At 48.0% G+C, this 14612-nt stretch overlaps 1 protein-coding gene across 2 annotated transcripts in view; it reads left to right on the forward strand.

The window, feature by feature from the left end:
* Positions 1-2948: 2948 nt before the first annotated feature.
* The window catches only part of LOC138570179 (thyroid hormone receptor beta), a 1132895-nt gene continuing 1121231 nt past the window's right edge, over positions 2949-14612 (forward strand). For both annotated transcript variants that reach the window (XM_069648855.1, XM_069648857.1), the window contains exon 1: positions 2949-3039. The gene's annotated coding sequence lies outside the window, so the exon portion shown is untranslated. The remainder of the gene's footprint in view (positions 3040-14612) is intronic.

Consider the following 14612-nt stretch of genomic DNA (forward strand, 5'->3'; position numbering starts at 1 on the left):
TAGATTGAGAGAAAGAGCATCAGCTTGTTATATTTTACCCTTTCTATTCCCTGCCTAGAAGAGTTGAGAAGTCCAGCCTGCTGGCATTCCAATCATTCATCTACATATCTTATGTAGAATCAGACATGTTAGTTCTTAATTCACTGAGCTCAATTTCGGATACATCAAATAATAGCCATGTAGCTTTAACTGCAGTTCGATGATAGCGCTGACGTAGCAGCAGACTGCTGCGGCTGCCATGCCGGATATGAGGGCCCCTGGATTCTGTGCCCCATGCAAGCAAAGGCCTGGCACCCACAGCAGGAAGATATACATATATTCCACTTTAAAACATTTCTATGGCAGCGGTGCACCCAAAGAACTGTTGGTAATGCAGTGCAGTGCAGGGAGTACTGCGAAGATTAGGTCACTGAGCCCCCAGCTCTCCTCTCCGAAGCTGGGGGCTTGGTAAAGCCTGGTCATGGCAGAGGCAGGCCGGGTCCCGAGATCTGGCCAGACATCTGATGCCCGATCTCGGACCTGGCCAGAGCCGTCCCATGGACTAGAGGGGTGACAAGGCAGGGGGGGCAGTGTTGTATGATATCCGGCTCCCCACGGCAGATTGCTGGAGGCATACAACACCAGCAATGCGTGCTTCCATCCCCACTCGTCTCCTCTCTCCCGTGACACCCAAGGTGATGGGCACAGAGGGACCAGCATTGCAGTGATCTAGCCCTCCTGCTTGCCTACTCTCCCCACCCGTTCGGTTTTGTGGGTCAAAAGGGGGAGAAGGAAGCAGAGGGACCAGCAAAGGACTGAAACGCTTGCTTCCCGGCACCCCCTCCAATTGTGGTGTGTGGTGCTAAGCCGAGAAGATGCATCCTGTACCAGGCAAGAAGACGCTGGCAGCACCAGCAGGAAGCAACAACGTGGACACACGATCTAAATGCAGGAAAGCGCACGTCCAGGTTGCATTTATTTCCTTTTTCAGGCCATGTTGCACAGACTGGGCATGTGCATGGGCAGCCAGCCACGCACGGTTAAGTGAGGCAAAAAAAACGTATTTTCTTGCCGTCCTGGATCACATGCCCCACAGATTGAAGACCTCTGCCTACAGCATGGCTATTTTAAGGCGAAATACTCAATTGTTATCTTGCTGGTAAGACTGCATAAGAGTCTGAATTTTCACTGTATACTAGCCAAGTATACATGAACATGCAGGCAAGTAGTCAGTAAGACAACACAGGGAAATTAAGGAACTCTGTCCTATACAGATAGAAAGCGGAATAAATGCCTGGTGATGGGGGGAATATAGAAAGACATCTTGTGGGACAAACAGACTCTGGCTGGTACAACTCAAAGCACTGCCTGGCAGCACTGAGCGGTAAAGTTAGGCACATCTCCCTGCAATGTTCAAATCAGAACCCCTCACCTCATAGAGGCAGTAAAGTTACAGAAATCTTCCAAGGGAACTACAGACCTGCAGCTGCTGCTGTTCTTCCAGAGCCCTGGGCTGCCACTTCACTCGTCCCCCGCTCCGTTGGTGGCACATATATCATCCCCAGCGCAGGAGGGCTTGGCAGCCCCAGAGGTATCGAAGACCGCGTTAGCCTTTGCAACAGTGCAGAAAAACAAGCAAGCATGCGGCTGTGGTAAAAATGGGATCGACATGGGGCTTAATGTCCAACTGGGTGTGCTCATTGCTGCTTTAACAGTGAAAGCCATGTTGCGTGGATCAGGGGGAAGAAAGATGGCGCATAGTATGACTTCCTGCTGACAGCCGAATTTGGAAAAAAACATCTGCCCTGCAATTCCCTCAGCGTGCATGGCCACAAATCACTTCTGTTTGGTGCCAGGGGGAGCCGGGATGGGGATAATACCAGCCAAGAAAATAAAGATCTGCTGTTGCTGTAACCAAAATCAAAATAAGAAAAATAAACCCTCCGGCACCCAAATTTACCTGGTGCTCCGAAGCTCTCACAAGAGGTATAAGCGCCTCATAAATACACAAACACCTGCCCAGCATGGAGTGCTCCTTCCTCTGTGATTCTCTTCCTAAGCATGTATAGACATCCTACTTGAAACGTCATGACGACTTAACAGAAATACGTGAAATACATCATGATGCCATAAAGGCATTTCAGAAAGTATCGGCAAACTTTTAAACAAACAAACAATCCTATCGGATCTCATATTGACCCTAAATGTGTGATTGATGATGAAAGCAATTTAAGGCCTCCCTTTAGCCTCCTCTGCCACACATTACAAAGGGGCAAATAAACAACCCCCTCCCCGGGGAATGCCAAATAGCCCCCATGCAGGAGAAAAAATAACTGAACTGTTATGATGGCAATTCGTACCCAAATGCGCCTATCTGCATAAAACATGCATTCCATCTGCTGCACATACATATCCCATCTGCTACACATAACAAATCCACCAGCCCACCTCCCCTCTCGAGCAGGGAGGATAACTATCTTAATTGCTGTACTGTTCACTGGTACAGTGGAAGTCCCATTGGTAAGGGAGGAAGGTGATGTGCCCAGCCTCACTCCACAAAACACATCTCACCCTGGCAAATCACCCATCTGCATGAGAAAACCCAAAAAAGAACTGAATCCGCCTGTACTTTAAGTAAATCTCAGCCCTGATGTACATTACAAACCCCCCAAATACCCAGAAAATTCCCCCTCCCCAATAATGCCGCTCTGCATTAAAGTAACAATCAACATGAGAACATTAAGACTTAGCATGAACCAAATTCAAGCACCAAATAACAATAAACTATAGGAAATGTGATTTGCAACAGAGGAAACTCTCCCGTTCCTGCAACGCCTTCCCTTCCTGCTGCGTCCCCCACGTGCCCTCGCGCTCTTGCGTGTCTTTCCCTTCCCGCTCGTGCCAAAAAGATGACGACGTGAACGTGTCTAGCCACGTGACGCAGGGCAGGCCACGTGATGCGGTGGAGGCGGGGCGTTGCTAAGGTCCGTTTCTCTGATGGGAACTAGACACTACCCGTCAGGGAGGGAGCGCTCATGTCCTGATTCCAGGCGGCGCCAGGTGAGTGCGTGGGGTCCAGCTCTTGCGGTGAATTTCCCGTGCATTTCCTTTAGCATCCATTCACTCAGACGTACTCTGAAATATTGTTGAGAAGAGCTCTTTTGCAGCCCCTGGGAATGCACCTTGAAGCTGTAATTCCTTGTATTGCACTTATCACATGTTGAATTAAAGATTGTAAGTACGTGACTTTCTAAACGTCTGGTTGTGCAATTACACAGGGCAGCCTGTTGTTGTTGCTGGTATTGTAGACACAGTAGCCGCTCTGAAGCGCATTTACGGTGCTGTTTGGGCTTTGGAATGCTTGCAGGCGCAGTAACTGTTGTGCAGCAGTGGCGTCGCCAGGAATCAAATTTAGGAGGGGCACGCACAGAGGGGGCCACAGACAAGTGTGGGGGGCGTCTATGAAAGAGAATGTGTGTCGTCACAGGCACTCCTGCAGAGAGGCTTTTGTAAACACCACCTGCCCTCCCATCAGAATGCAGACTCGAAACCATTCAGTGACTAATGGGCCATCATTAGTAGTTTCTTGCCTACATTCTGATTGGAGGGGCTGGTCTAGGCTGCAGAGGGAACTGAACTGTTTTGATTGTTGTGCTTATAAGTCCAGCTGAGTGCTTATGACAGCCACCGTTCACTATCTATTTCTGCACAAAGATGCACTATCCTGTTGTTCAGCCCCTGTGTTGTGTTGTGTTGCGGTGACAGTGCACAGAGGTCAGCCCAGCTGTGGTATGGGGGCCACAAGTGGGGGCCCAGGATTTCAGAGGGGGGACACGGGCCCCCGAGCGACACCACTGCTGTGCAGCTACTACACAGACCCTGCTCTGGTGTAAGTGACTATATATATATATATATGTATATATATATATAATAATCAGGCCTGTTTATTGACCCAGGCAAAGCGGGCAGCTACCCGGGGCGCAATTGCCTCGGGCGCCATTGCCCTGGTCCCTGGAGGGTGAAATTTCCCTGCGTGTGGGGTGCGATTGCTGTGGGGCGAGAGCCAGCGCCCCCAAATCCTCTCCTACCCCGGCCCCTGATCTCCCCCAGCTGGTACCTCGCTGTCTCTGCGCCAGAGTCTCTCTAGATTGCCCTCCGGTGGTTTCTTCACAGACTTGGGGGCATCTTGCATGTCCTTCCTCCATGTTTTTGGACATGGTGCGTAGGCACGTCTGATAAGGGAGCCCTGGCCCCTCCTCTTCTCCCTGATATTATTTTGCATCCTTCGGACCTGTTCTGGACATTTTTCCAGGGTTTAAGAACCAGGGAAGCCATTTCACCAAAATGCCATGGGTAGCGGAAGCGACATCACACGACCTTTGACCTCGGAAGTGATGGTATTTGATCCACATCCTGAAGTGACATCACAGGAAGCATTGAAACATGACCTTTCACCCCTTAACAAAACAATGTACACTACGAAAAATATAGTTGCGATATCACTATAATGTGATGCACATTTCATACAAGATGGATCACCATATGTATTGTTAATATCAGTGTATATGTGCCCATATTACCAAATTACTGTGAATACAAACGGACGTCCAAGGCCAAATGATAATGATGTATTATTATATAGCATTTACACTTAAGCACTTTTATATAGAACAAATATACATACAGTATCACCCAACCGGTGTTGACACTCATTAAACAACCTCAGGAGGATGAAAGGCTGAGTTGAGGTTTTTAAGAACAGACTAAATCAGTTACTCACCCTCTTAAGTGTGCCTGAAATACACTTTTAATGAGTGTAGCAATTATTGTATAGAATTCCAGAAAGACAAATTATTTGTTATTCCTATTCTTTCTTATATAGAGTCTCTGCTCAAAGTTTTTTAGGGGTAGCCAGGGAGACCACAGGGGTAGCAATGGCGACATCAGGCGTTGCAACTGCAACCCCTGGCGACTCCCAAATGGCATCCTTGGTAGGAACCTCCTCCCTCTGCTGCTTTGTGAGTCCGCCCTTGACTGTGTGGAGGGGTTGGAACTCCCCTTTAACTGTGCGCAGTTGAGCAACTGTTTGTCCACCTCCTAGGGTTTCAAATTACCCTCCTCCTGGCAATACAATTAGAAAAACGTAAAGCAAATGCGTTATGATTAGATCCTTGTGTGTGTGGAAAGTTTATGAGATGTGCTTTCATGTGGCTGCACTGGCATTTTGGGGCACCCAGTCTAGCCATTCTTTGCTGTGGCATGACATTTTTTTTATTGGCATACTATGATAAAGCAAGCATGACAAGTGTTATTATGTGTCTAGACTGGCATTTAGGGCAGCCAGTCAAGCCATTTCTTACTGTGCCGTGGCTTTTATCACTGGGTATCAAGGGTAAAGCAAACATGATGAGCATTATTACACATATAGACCTGCCTGCATTGTGCATCCAGTTTGGACATATTTTCTTTTTGTGACAAGATATTTTTAAAGGCAAAACCAACAGGAGTGTGAGGTACAGCCATGATAGGCATGTTTTCTTATAGTATAATTACTGGCATTATGTTATGTTCAGTTGATTTGTACGGCACCGCTACCACACAGGCGCTCGCATGGATCTGCAAAAAAGTGGGGTGGAGGGGTTAGTGGGGAAAAGGGTGAGTGGATAGGTTCAGAACCAGGAGGAACTGGCGTCTGTGGGTGCTTTACATGTGGTGACTTGTGAGCGGCCTTGCGCCTGGTAACCGTATGGGTAAGATTCCATGCTCGAGTGTGTGGTAGTGTTTTGTGTTGGTGTTAGTGTTGTGTGCTTATGATGGGTTGACCGTTTGCACTGGTTAGATAGTGTGCATAAGGGATTCAGAGTCACAGGTGGTTGTAGCTGTAAGATAGCCCAGCAACTTGGTGTGTTGTTGCATTTTTAGATGTGTGTGGTTCACTCTGGATGTCGGCATAGTAATGGTTCTTTCTATGAGTGTGGCCAGTCCAAGATCTAGTGTAGAGGCATCAGTTATGTAGGAGGAGCAGGAAGGGAAGAGGGTTTGTAAAGTCGGTCAGTTTGTTGTGGTCTCTCTGGGGTGGCCCTTTGGATTCTGATTGACGGTATCTAGCCAGGTTCTTGTTTGCAATTCTTTGGCCCCTCCCCTCTCCTCTCTAGTTGTTTGTCTGCAATGTTGTTGCTGGTGTCATTTCTAGGTTGTCATTGTCTGCTGAATAGCCAGGTTTTGAGCAGTTTCCTGAAGGTAAAGTGGTCTTCTGTGGTTATAATTACTTTGGGAATGTTGTTCCAAGTGTTGGCATTTAGACGTGAGAATGTTGTTCTGAGGTCGTTGCTGGATCTTAGTTCCCTTCCTGGGCGATACCGGCTAATCTTGTCTTGCAGGAATTCTGCTCTTTGTCTGTGCAATGCTTTGTGGGCGATGCGGCGTGCTTTGAATTTGATGCTCTTTTTTACTGGTAACCAGTGTAGGCTCTGAGTGCTGGAGTGATGTGGTCTCTTCTGTATAGTCTTAGTAGGATCCTGGCTGCTGTATTTTACACCCTTTGGGGTTTCTTGGTGAGTCTTTCTGGCATTCCTAGGTAGAGGCTGTTTGCGTAGGTAATTCTTGTGAGTATCAGGGATCTGAGTAGTTGTAGGAGGAAGAAGCATGTTTTGGGAAATGTGTTGACTTGTGGTTCCTGTGATAGTCCGTTGTCCATAAGTATTCCTATGTTGTTAACTACATTGGTAGTCACTGGTTGCGTTCCCATGCCAAATTGGCCAGTCCAATTGTGGGTTCTCTCCGTCGAACCCTGCGGGCGACAGCGTTATTTCCGTTTTTGCTGGGTTCAGTTTGAGGTTGTTCGTTGTCATCCAGTTGAATATGTCTGTGAGGCAGTTGTTGAGGGTTATTTTGTTCCCGTGTTCTATTTGTTTTCACAATCAGTTGTCGTCTTACGTAGTTGTAGGCGGTAAGTTCGTAGGATCGAATGATTTTTATCAGTGGGCACGTGTAGAGGGAAGAGGCTGGAACCCTGTTGGACTCTGCAGGATATATTTTTGGTGTTTGAGGTGAATGGTGGTAGGTTCTTTCGGTTCGATTTGCTAGGAATAAGGTAATCCACTTTAGTGCAGATTCTTGCATGTCACATTCCATCAATCTTTTTATTAGTGTTGCGTGGCTGATTGTGTCAAAAGCCGCTGACATGTCCAATAGAAGGAGGGCCGATTGAGTGTCGTCTGCGTTTATTTTCAGGTCGTCCCATATCGATAGAAGTGCTGATTCTGTTCCTCATCGGTCTGAAGCCAACTTGTGATTGGTCGAGTATTTCGTTTGTTTCGATGTTTTATTTTTTTTATTTTTCAACTTTATTTAGTGCAGTACAAGTCATACATGCCCAGAAACGCCTTTACACAACAGTATGTTGGCATCAACTTTGAGCACAATTGTAGACATATTATCAGATATTATTAAGCTTAACATACATTGTATTTAACATCAAGTTGCAACACATTTACTGAGTTGATCTCTGCTTTCGCAGGTAGTCATGAAAAGGTTCCCAAATGTCCTTAGGCCTGCAACTTGGTGTCACCAGGGAAACCTAGCCCTCCTCCCTCTCATTAACATAGGTCCTCTCTCTAATCCACATTTTGAATATCCGGGGCAATCTTCGATTTCCAATGATGCAGTGTAAATGTTTTGGCAACCGACAACCCAGATTGAAGAGACAGTGTATTTTTACCCATACCTTGCCAATGTCACTGAACAAGTATTTGGGGGGTGATAGCATGTGAGGGAAATCTGTAATTTCGTATAAACAGTTTGCAACCAGCTGCCAGAACTGAGCTACCCGCGGGCAGCTCCAGTACACGTGATAAGAATCGGCCACATCACAGCCACATTTTACACAACCGCCATCAGCCATGGGAGCAAGCCTATTCTTCCAGGGGTAAAATGCAACCTGTTCAGTATTTTATATTGTATCAGCCTGTCTATAGAGTTTAAGAGATACTTCCTTTGTTAAGCGACACCAGTGGAGCCACTGAGCATCGTCCAACGACCTATTCAAATCTTCCTCCCACTTTTCCTTGGCACATTGAGCAAGAGTCTGAGCACCTTGACATTTCCTATACAACATAGATACCAACCCTCTAGGATTTCCGTCAGTAACCACAGTCCCTAGTATTTCACATTTGTTGGGCTCGGCCGAGAACGATGACAAGCACCTTCTGACCGCTGCTCTCATCCTGTAATATTGTAGTGATTTAATTGGATTATTACCCAGTTTTTCAGAGAAGTCTGAAAAAAACCATAGACAAAGGAACCATCAGAAAACACATCATGCAGTGTCAGTGTTCCCTCGGGGTCCCACCCTCTCTGTATGTCCTTGTCGTATGTTTGGGGAAGTCCCGGGCCATTCCAGAGTGGGATTGCACCGAAGTAGGGGGAAGATGCCCCAAGCCTCTTGAATATTCTGGCCCAGGCGTTCACAGTTGTGCGGACAGACTCGAATGTGAATGTGTTGGTTAGTAAGGACAATAGTGCTCAAACTCGAATACGAAGCGCTCTACCGCTCCTGGGCGGCTTGTTTCGGCCATTCTTGTGGTAAATACTAGAAACTGGGAAATTGTGCTTATGAGACCTCGTAGTATAGTTCGAAGTCTGGGGCCTGCAGGCCACCCTGTTCAAACAGCCTGGTCATAATCCCCCCCATCTCATCTGCGGGGTTGCGGTGCCCCATGGTAAAGCCGATTGCCAGGAATAATAGTCTATCAAAAAACACACGGCCAGGCCATAGTGGAATATTAGTGAAGTAATATAGCAATTTGGGTACACTATCATTTTTAATAAGGAGAGCATGCTGTACAACGAGACTCAGCTTGTCCGCCAACGTTTGTAGATACTTCACTTGATTTTCGGGTAATAGGGAGCGATGAGTGCGTGAAACCACTATGCCTAGATATTTAAATTCATCCGGGACCCATCTGAAGTCAGCCAGATTAGGCGTGCAGTAGATATTTTGTTCAGCGGAAATAGCTCAGACTTCGATTTGTTGATACGAGAACTTCCGCACCTCCTCCAGTACCGGGGCTAGATTTAAAGCCCAATTTTGTATGTACAGCAATGTATCGTCGCCATAAAGAGAGAATAGTTGTGGCAGGCCAGCTATATGCAGACCACGGTGAATGTGTTTGACGCGCATTATACACGCAAGAGGCTCTACATTGAGCGCAAATAGTAAAGGGGACAGCCCTGCCTCGTGCAGAACAGAAACTGCCAGGAGACCGAATCAAACGCTTTCTTGGCATCCAATGAGGCAGTAACCGATTGTGCTTGCGGGCTAAATTGTGAAATTATACTGAATAGTCTTCGCAGATTAAACGCCGTAGAACATCCGGGGATGAATCCCGATTGATCCCGGTGAACCAGCTTCGACATATATGGGAGGAGCCATGAGGACAGCAATTTAGCAAACATTTTTTTTGTCAGAAATGATCAGGGATAACGGCCTGTATGATCCCATGTCAGGGGTGGGTCTGTTCACCTTCAGCAGCACTGCAATCGCCGCTTCAGAAAAGGATGGGGGAAGTCGGCCAAGCCAGAGCGATTCCTCCCACACATGTAGCAGGTTTGGAACAAGGGTGATACGTAGCTCCTTATATAATTCAATGCCCAGACAGTCTGGGTCATGTGCCTTGCCCGACAGAAGCGACATAATGGCATCATCTCTTCGGGGGTCTTTGGCTGATTGTCAGTCACGCCTCTGATGACAATACTGAAAGCGCTATCTCGTCTAAATAGCTCTCCAGCTCTGTAGCCGAACAGCCATTGGATCTTGAATAGAGAGATTCATAGAACCTATGGAATTCACATAGCCTTTGGGGTAGTAAGAGTGAGTCCAGCGGATCCCTTTATCCCCGTAATATGCTGCACCCCTTTCTCAGATCCAACCGCATTAGCAAGAAGTCTATCAGTCTCTTGTATATGCACGCTCAAATGAGATGATACAACAAATGGACCTCCCTATACGCCAATTCCCTAAACTTCAAGAGATTACCCTTAATACAACCCAACAGGGCACAATCTTGTGTGTTGCCATATTCGTCCTCTAACTGCTTGAGGTCTGTTTCTACCCTTCCCAGCTCCCGCCTAGTGTCCTTCAGAGCACCCAAAGAAATAGAGATCATCTCTCCCCTGACCCACACCTTGAAGGCCTCCCAGACCGTGCTGTGATGCTGTACCATTCCATCATTTCTTTGGAAAAACTCTACCGCTCCACTAAGAAGCATCTCCAGAAAGACCGGGTCTGACGGGCATGTGGGGTCCCCACGCCATGGGGGACGGGGAGTGGCATGACCATCCCACATCAATGTCATATTGATTGGGGAGTGATCGGAAATTGTACGATGGAGAATCTTGCTATCTTTTACCTGTGTCACTGTGTCGGCCAATAATCAATTCTTGATTGGGTGTTGTGAACCAATGCATAGTATGTGTACTCTCGTATATCGGGGTTGCGGCCTCTCCATATGTCTATAAAATGAAGGTGTTACATTATGTTCAAAACTGTGCGGCCTGCATTGGTTAATTCCTGTTGAGTGGATCTGGATCTGTCCAACACACAGTCTAATATCAGATTAAAGTCACCTCCCCAAATAATACGTGTGTGGGTACCCACTAATATGATGTCCAGCACCTGACCATAGAACTCAGGGTCATCTACATTTGGGCCATACGTGTTCACTAAGGATGTGGTGATACCTGCCAATTCACCCCATAAAATAACATATCTGCCTAGTGGGTCTATGCAGCGTTTATTTTCTTGAAAAGTGATAGAGCGATGTATTAACGTCATGTCCCCACGGTATTGCGATGAATAATTAGTGTAGCCACGCTGAGGCCCCCAGGCCGCAGCAAACCCTTCGTTAAGGACCCCCAGGGCGTGTGTCTCTTGTAGAATCACCACACTTGGGGCTTGCACCACCACCTTTCTTGACTTAATAGTGTGATTGAGCCCTCGGATATTCCATGGCATGAATGAAATGATTATCTGTTATGTTTTAATTGTGACAAATTGGGGCCTAAGTATAGATGGATGAAAGCTAGGACAAATTGTAATGTGTAGTCGAGGAGCAGTCTGCACTTTTCCCAACACTATATTTAACAATATCAAAATAAAACTTGTGAAACCCGTAAATCTATGCCTTACTTTTGTGTCGTCAGCCCCAATCTTGACTCTTTCCCTGCCACCCACCCCCAACTCGATGATGGAACCCATAAAACAATAGAACACACTTGGATATCCCCTGGGGAGCACGGTGAGCAGTGAATGGTACTTTTCAGAAGGCCGCCCTAAAGCAGCCCGCCCCAATTTGCGTAATTCGTGTACCCATAGTTAATCATGGTGAATGACATAGCACCATATGTGAAATCAGTCGTCCATGATATCAGGCTCGTTATTGCGCACGGAGGGATTGTTCCCACCACCTCGGTCTCTCCTCGGGAACAGAGGATTCGATGTAAGCTGTTGCTTCTGTCGGATTTTCAAAGAAATGCACTCTTCCACCATGATTTATGTGCAATTTTGCCGGGTATAGTAGCGCATATGGGGCCTTCCTTATGCGCAGTAGCTTTTTAAGCTACGACTTGCACTTAGCCTGTACATTGGCGGAGAAGTCAGGATATATGTGGGTATCTGAGGATTCATATCGCAGAGCTCCTCTTTCTCTGGCCATGCGCAGAATTAGATCCCTGTCTCAGTAGTTTAGGAGCTTAGCAAGGGTTCTATGTGGACGAGCACCCGGCCTGGGGACAAGAGCCAGAACGCGGTGCGCCCTCTTCACCAGAAAGTGTTGTGAGAATTCGAATGGATCGAACATTGTTCTCAACAGATTCTCAGCAGACTGTTCCATTGGACCTTTACAGGCCGCCGGCGGTTTACAAATGATACAGATGTTATTTCATCAGGAACGCGATTCCAGGTCGTCATTGGAGATCTTGCTGACCACCTGCTGCAAGTGGGCTATATCATGGTTACGTATAGCAGTTTTATCTTCCGTCTCGCTAAACCTCGTCCCTGCCTCCATGATACGGGCACCCTCCTTCTCCAGTTTTGACTTCAAAGATCCTCTGGTGGAAACAATGTCATCAAGTTTCATGTTCACTGCCGTGAAGCCATTCTGCATCGCCGCAAGAAGGTGGTTATCTCTGGTGGTGTTGGAAGCCAAAGACTGTTCTTTATCGGCTGGCAGCTCTCTAGGTCCCGGGGTTTTAGAGGGGGTGTTACTATAGGAGTCCTTTTGTCTTGGCTCCAGAGTCCTTAGTCATACTGCCTCCCCACAGCGTACGTGCGGGGCACTCTATTTAAAAAAAGAAAAGAAAAATCTCAGGCCTCCAGTTATCTTCCTGTAGGATCCTAGCTCGGAGGGACAACGAACAAGTTATCGACCAGTAGCAGATCAACCTAACTGCGTTTTTGACATCTACGTAGTGGAAAAGAGGTCTGAGGGGCTCAGTCCATAAGTCGCATCTGCCAGAGGCAGATGTTTCTTTAGGCTCAATAAGGTGACTAGACACCACTGTATAAAGCACCTCTCAGCCAGGCAAGCATCAAGAATCTCGGGTGTTTCCTTGAACTTCATCTAGACCTCAGCCTAGTATTCAGTCCTGCACAGGCTCCCCAAGACGTGCCCCCCGCACACCGGGCCCTGCTCCCCAGCAATTTCAGCTAGTACACCCACAGTAGGGAACAGCGCAAGGGACAGGCTCGCAGTCACCCCATAGCACCCACACTCCACAATCCTTATGTTTTAGTAAAGGCACCGGGACCACCTCGGCACTCTCATTAGAAATGTCTGTCTGCCTGATCTCCGCCAACTCCAGAGGGTTATGCAAGGGTTAAGGTGTTGTTATGTCATTAGCCCAACTTTTGAAGAGGGTTTGGCATTTTTTACAAGGACTTTGTGGCACTCCAATGCTGCACAATTTACAACTGCCCAGGAGGTTCACTAGTATCCCCCTATGCCCAGTGTTCTATGCGCGCCAGATTCAGGGGTGCGATGAAAAGGACAATGGCTCACCGGGACCCCACTCGCCTCCACTCTGTGGACCCTGCCGCAGAGTGCGGCAAGACAGCAGGTCTCCGCCGCTGGGGTGCCGGGGCAGGGCCACCACCTCACTGCAGGTCCCAACCTCGAGACAGCGAGCACGCACCCCCAAAGGCCAGGTAACAATGCAGCAGGAGCGACAATTCAGCAGCATCCTCAAGCTGTTCTGTATATGGCCTCACAGTGTCCAGTGGATACTGGGTGGCGGCATGTGCGTTTGCGAGTGGTAGGCACCAGTGAGTCTAGCTGACAAGTATCCACCGTGTGAAGTAGGGTACGTTGCGAGTCCAGCTGACGAGTATCACACCATTTGAAGTAGGGTTCATAGAAGTATTCAAGGCCTCATTTGTAGATGATTGTATAGTTGCAGCCGCACCTCTCAGGCCAGCACCCAGAGTCCAATGCCCAAGCGCAATGCGTAGTGTTTACCCATGGTTGTGCAGCTGATTGCAGCGGGCAGCAATATATATCCGAGGCACTCTTGGGACAATTAACCGCACCTCCAACGCTCCAGCCGCCTTGCCAGAGTGTAATCGGGCGGGTCTGAGCGTCCCCGCCGCATCCACTCTTGACACCTCTCCTGTATCCCCGGACACAACCGCGAGCCCAGGCGACTCAGAGGTTTGATGGTTGATTCCGGGTCACCAGTAGCTTCTCAACAGGGGTGCAGCACCAGCCGAGCCCCCCCTGGCACTCCGCGCCACGGCCATGCGCCTCCCAGCAACATCCTCCTCACTCGTCATGGAGCCCGCAGCCACGTCCGCAGGCGTTCACCGTGCACCACATGTCCAAGCTGGCACCCGCAGGGCAATTCGGAGGTAGCCACCAATCTTTTTTTATTTTTCCATTGCAGGCTACTCACTGAGGGACATGTTCCAGGCACCTCCTCCAACTTGGTCCGCCAAGCTGCTTCATTCAGGATGCATGTAGAAGCCGTTGGGCCTCCAGTGCTACGCAGCACTCTCGACAGGGTATCAGTTGCTCCTCGCTCCCCGTTCACACCATTAACGATGCCAATTTAAGTCCCCAGATGCTTTGATGTTATCTCCAGCCACAGCAATTGCAGTTTGTGCAAACATTGGGCACAGCAGGAGTTATTAAAACTTAGAATATTGTGGGCCGGAGCTACTGAATCAGGCGGCTATCTAGCTTGGCTGCTCGAAAGCACCCCCTTGTTTTGATGTGTTTAAGATGGATTTTGTGGACGTTCTCCAGGATCTTTGCTGGGTTGGGCAGGTTGGCTATCGATCTGTAATTGCTTGGGTCTTCTGCACTTCCTAACTTTTTTTATCAGTAGTTTGATGTATGCTGATTTGGAGGACGGTACTATTCCTATTTTGAGTGTTAGGTTCTGGAAGCTTGTCGCTGGGGTTCTGTGGTTGAGGATTCCTTTGAAGACCTCTGGGGAGCAGGGGTCCCTTGGAGATCCTGCAAGATTGGTGTCCTTGATCAGTGTGGCAAATATTTCCTCTTTGATTGGTTTTTGCTTTAATCTGTGTTTCGTCCGGTGTCTGTGATCCAGTGGTCGTATTTGCTTCGGCTAGGTTG

This window comes from Ambystoma mexicanum, chromosome 2q (assembly GCF_040938575.1).
Source record: "Ambystoma mexicanum isolate Mex_15411 chromosome 2q, UKY_AmexF1_1, whole genome shotgun sequence".
NCBI classification, from domain to species: Eukaryota; Metazoa; Chordata; class Amphibia; order Caudata; family Ambystomatidae; genus Ambystoma; species Ambystoma mexicanum.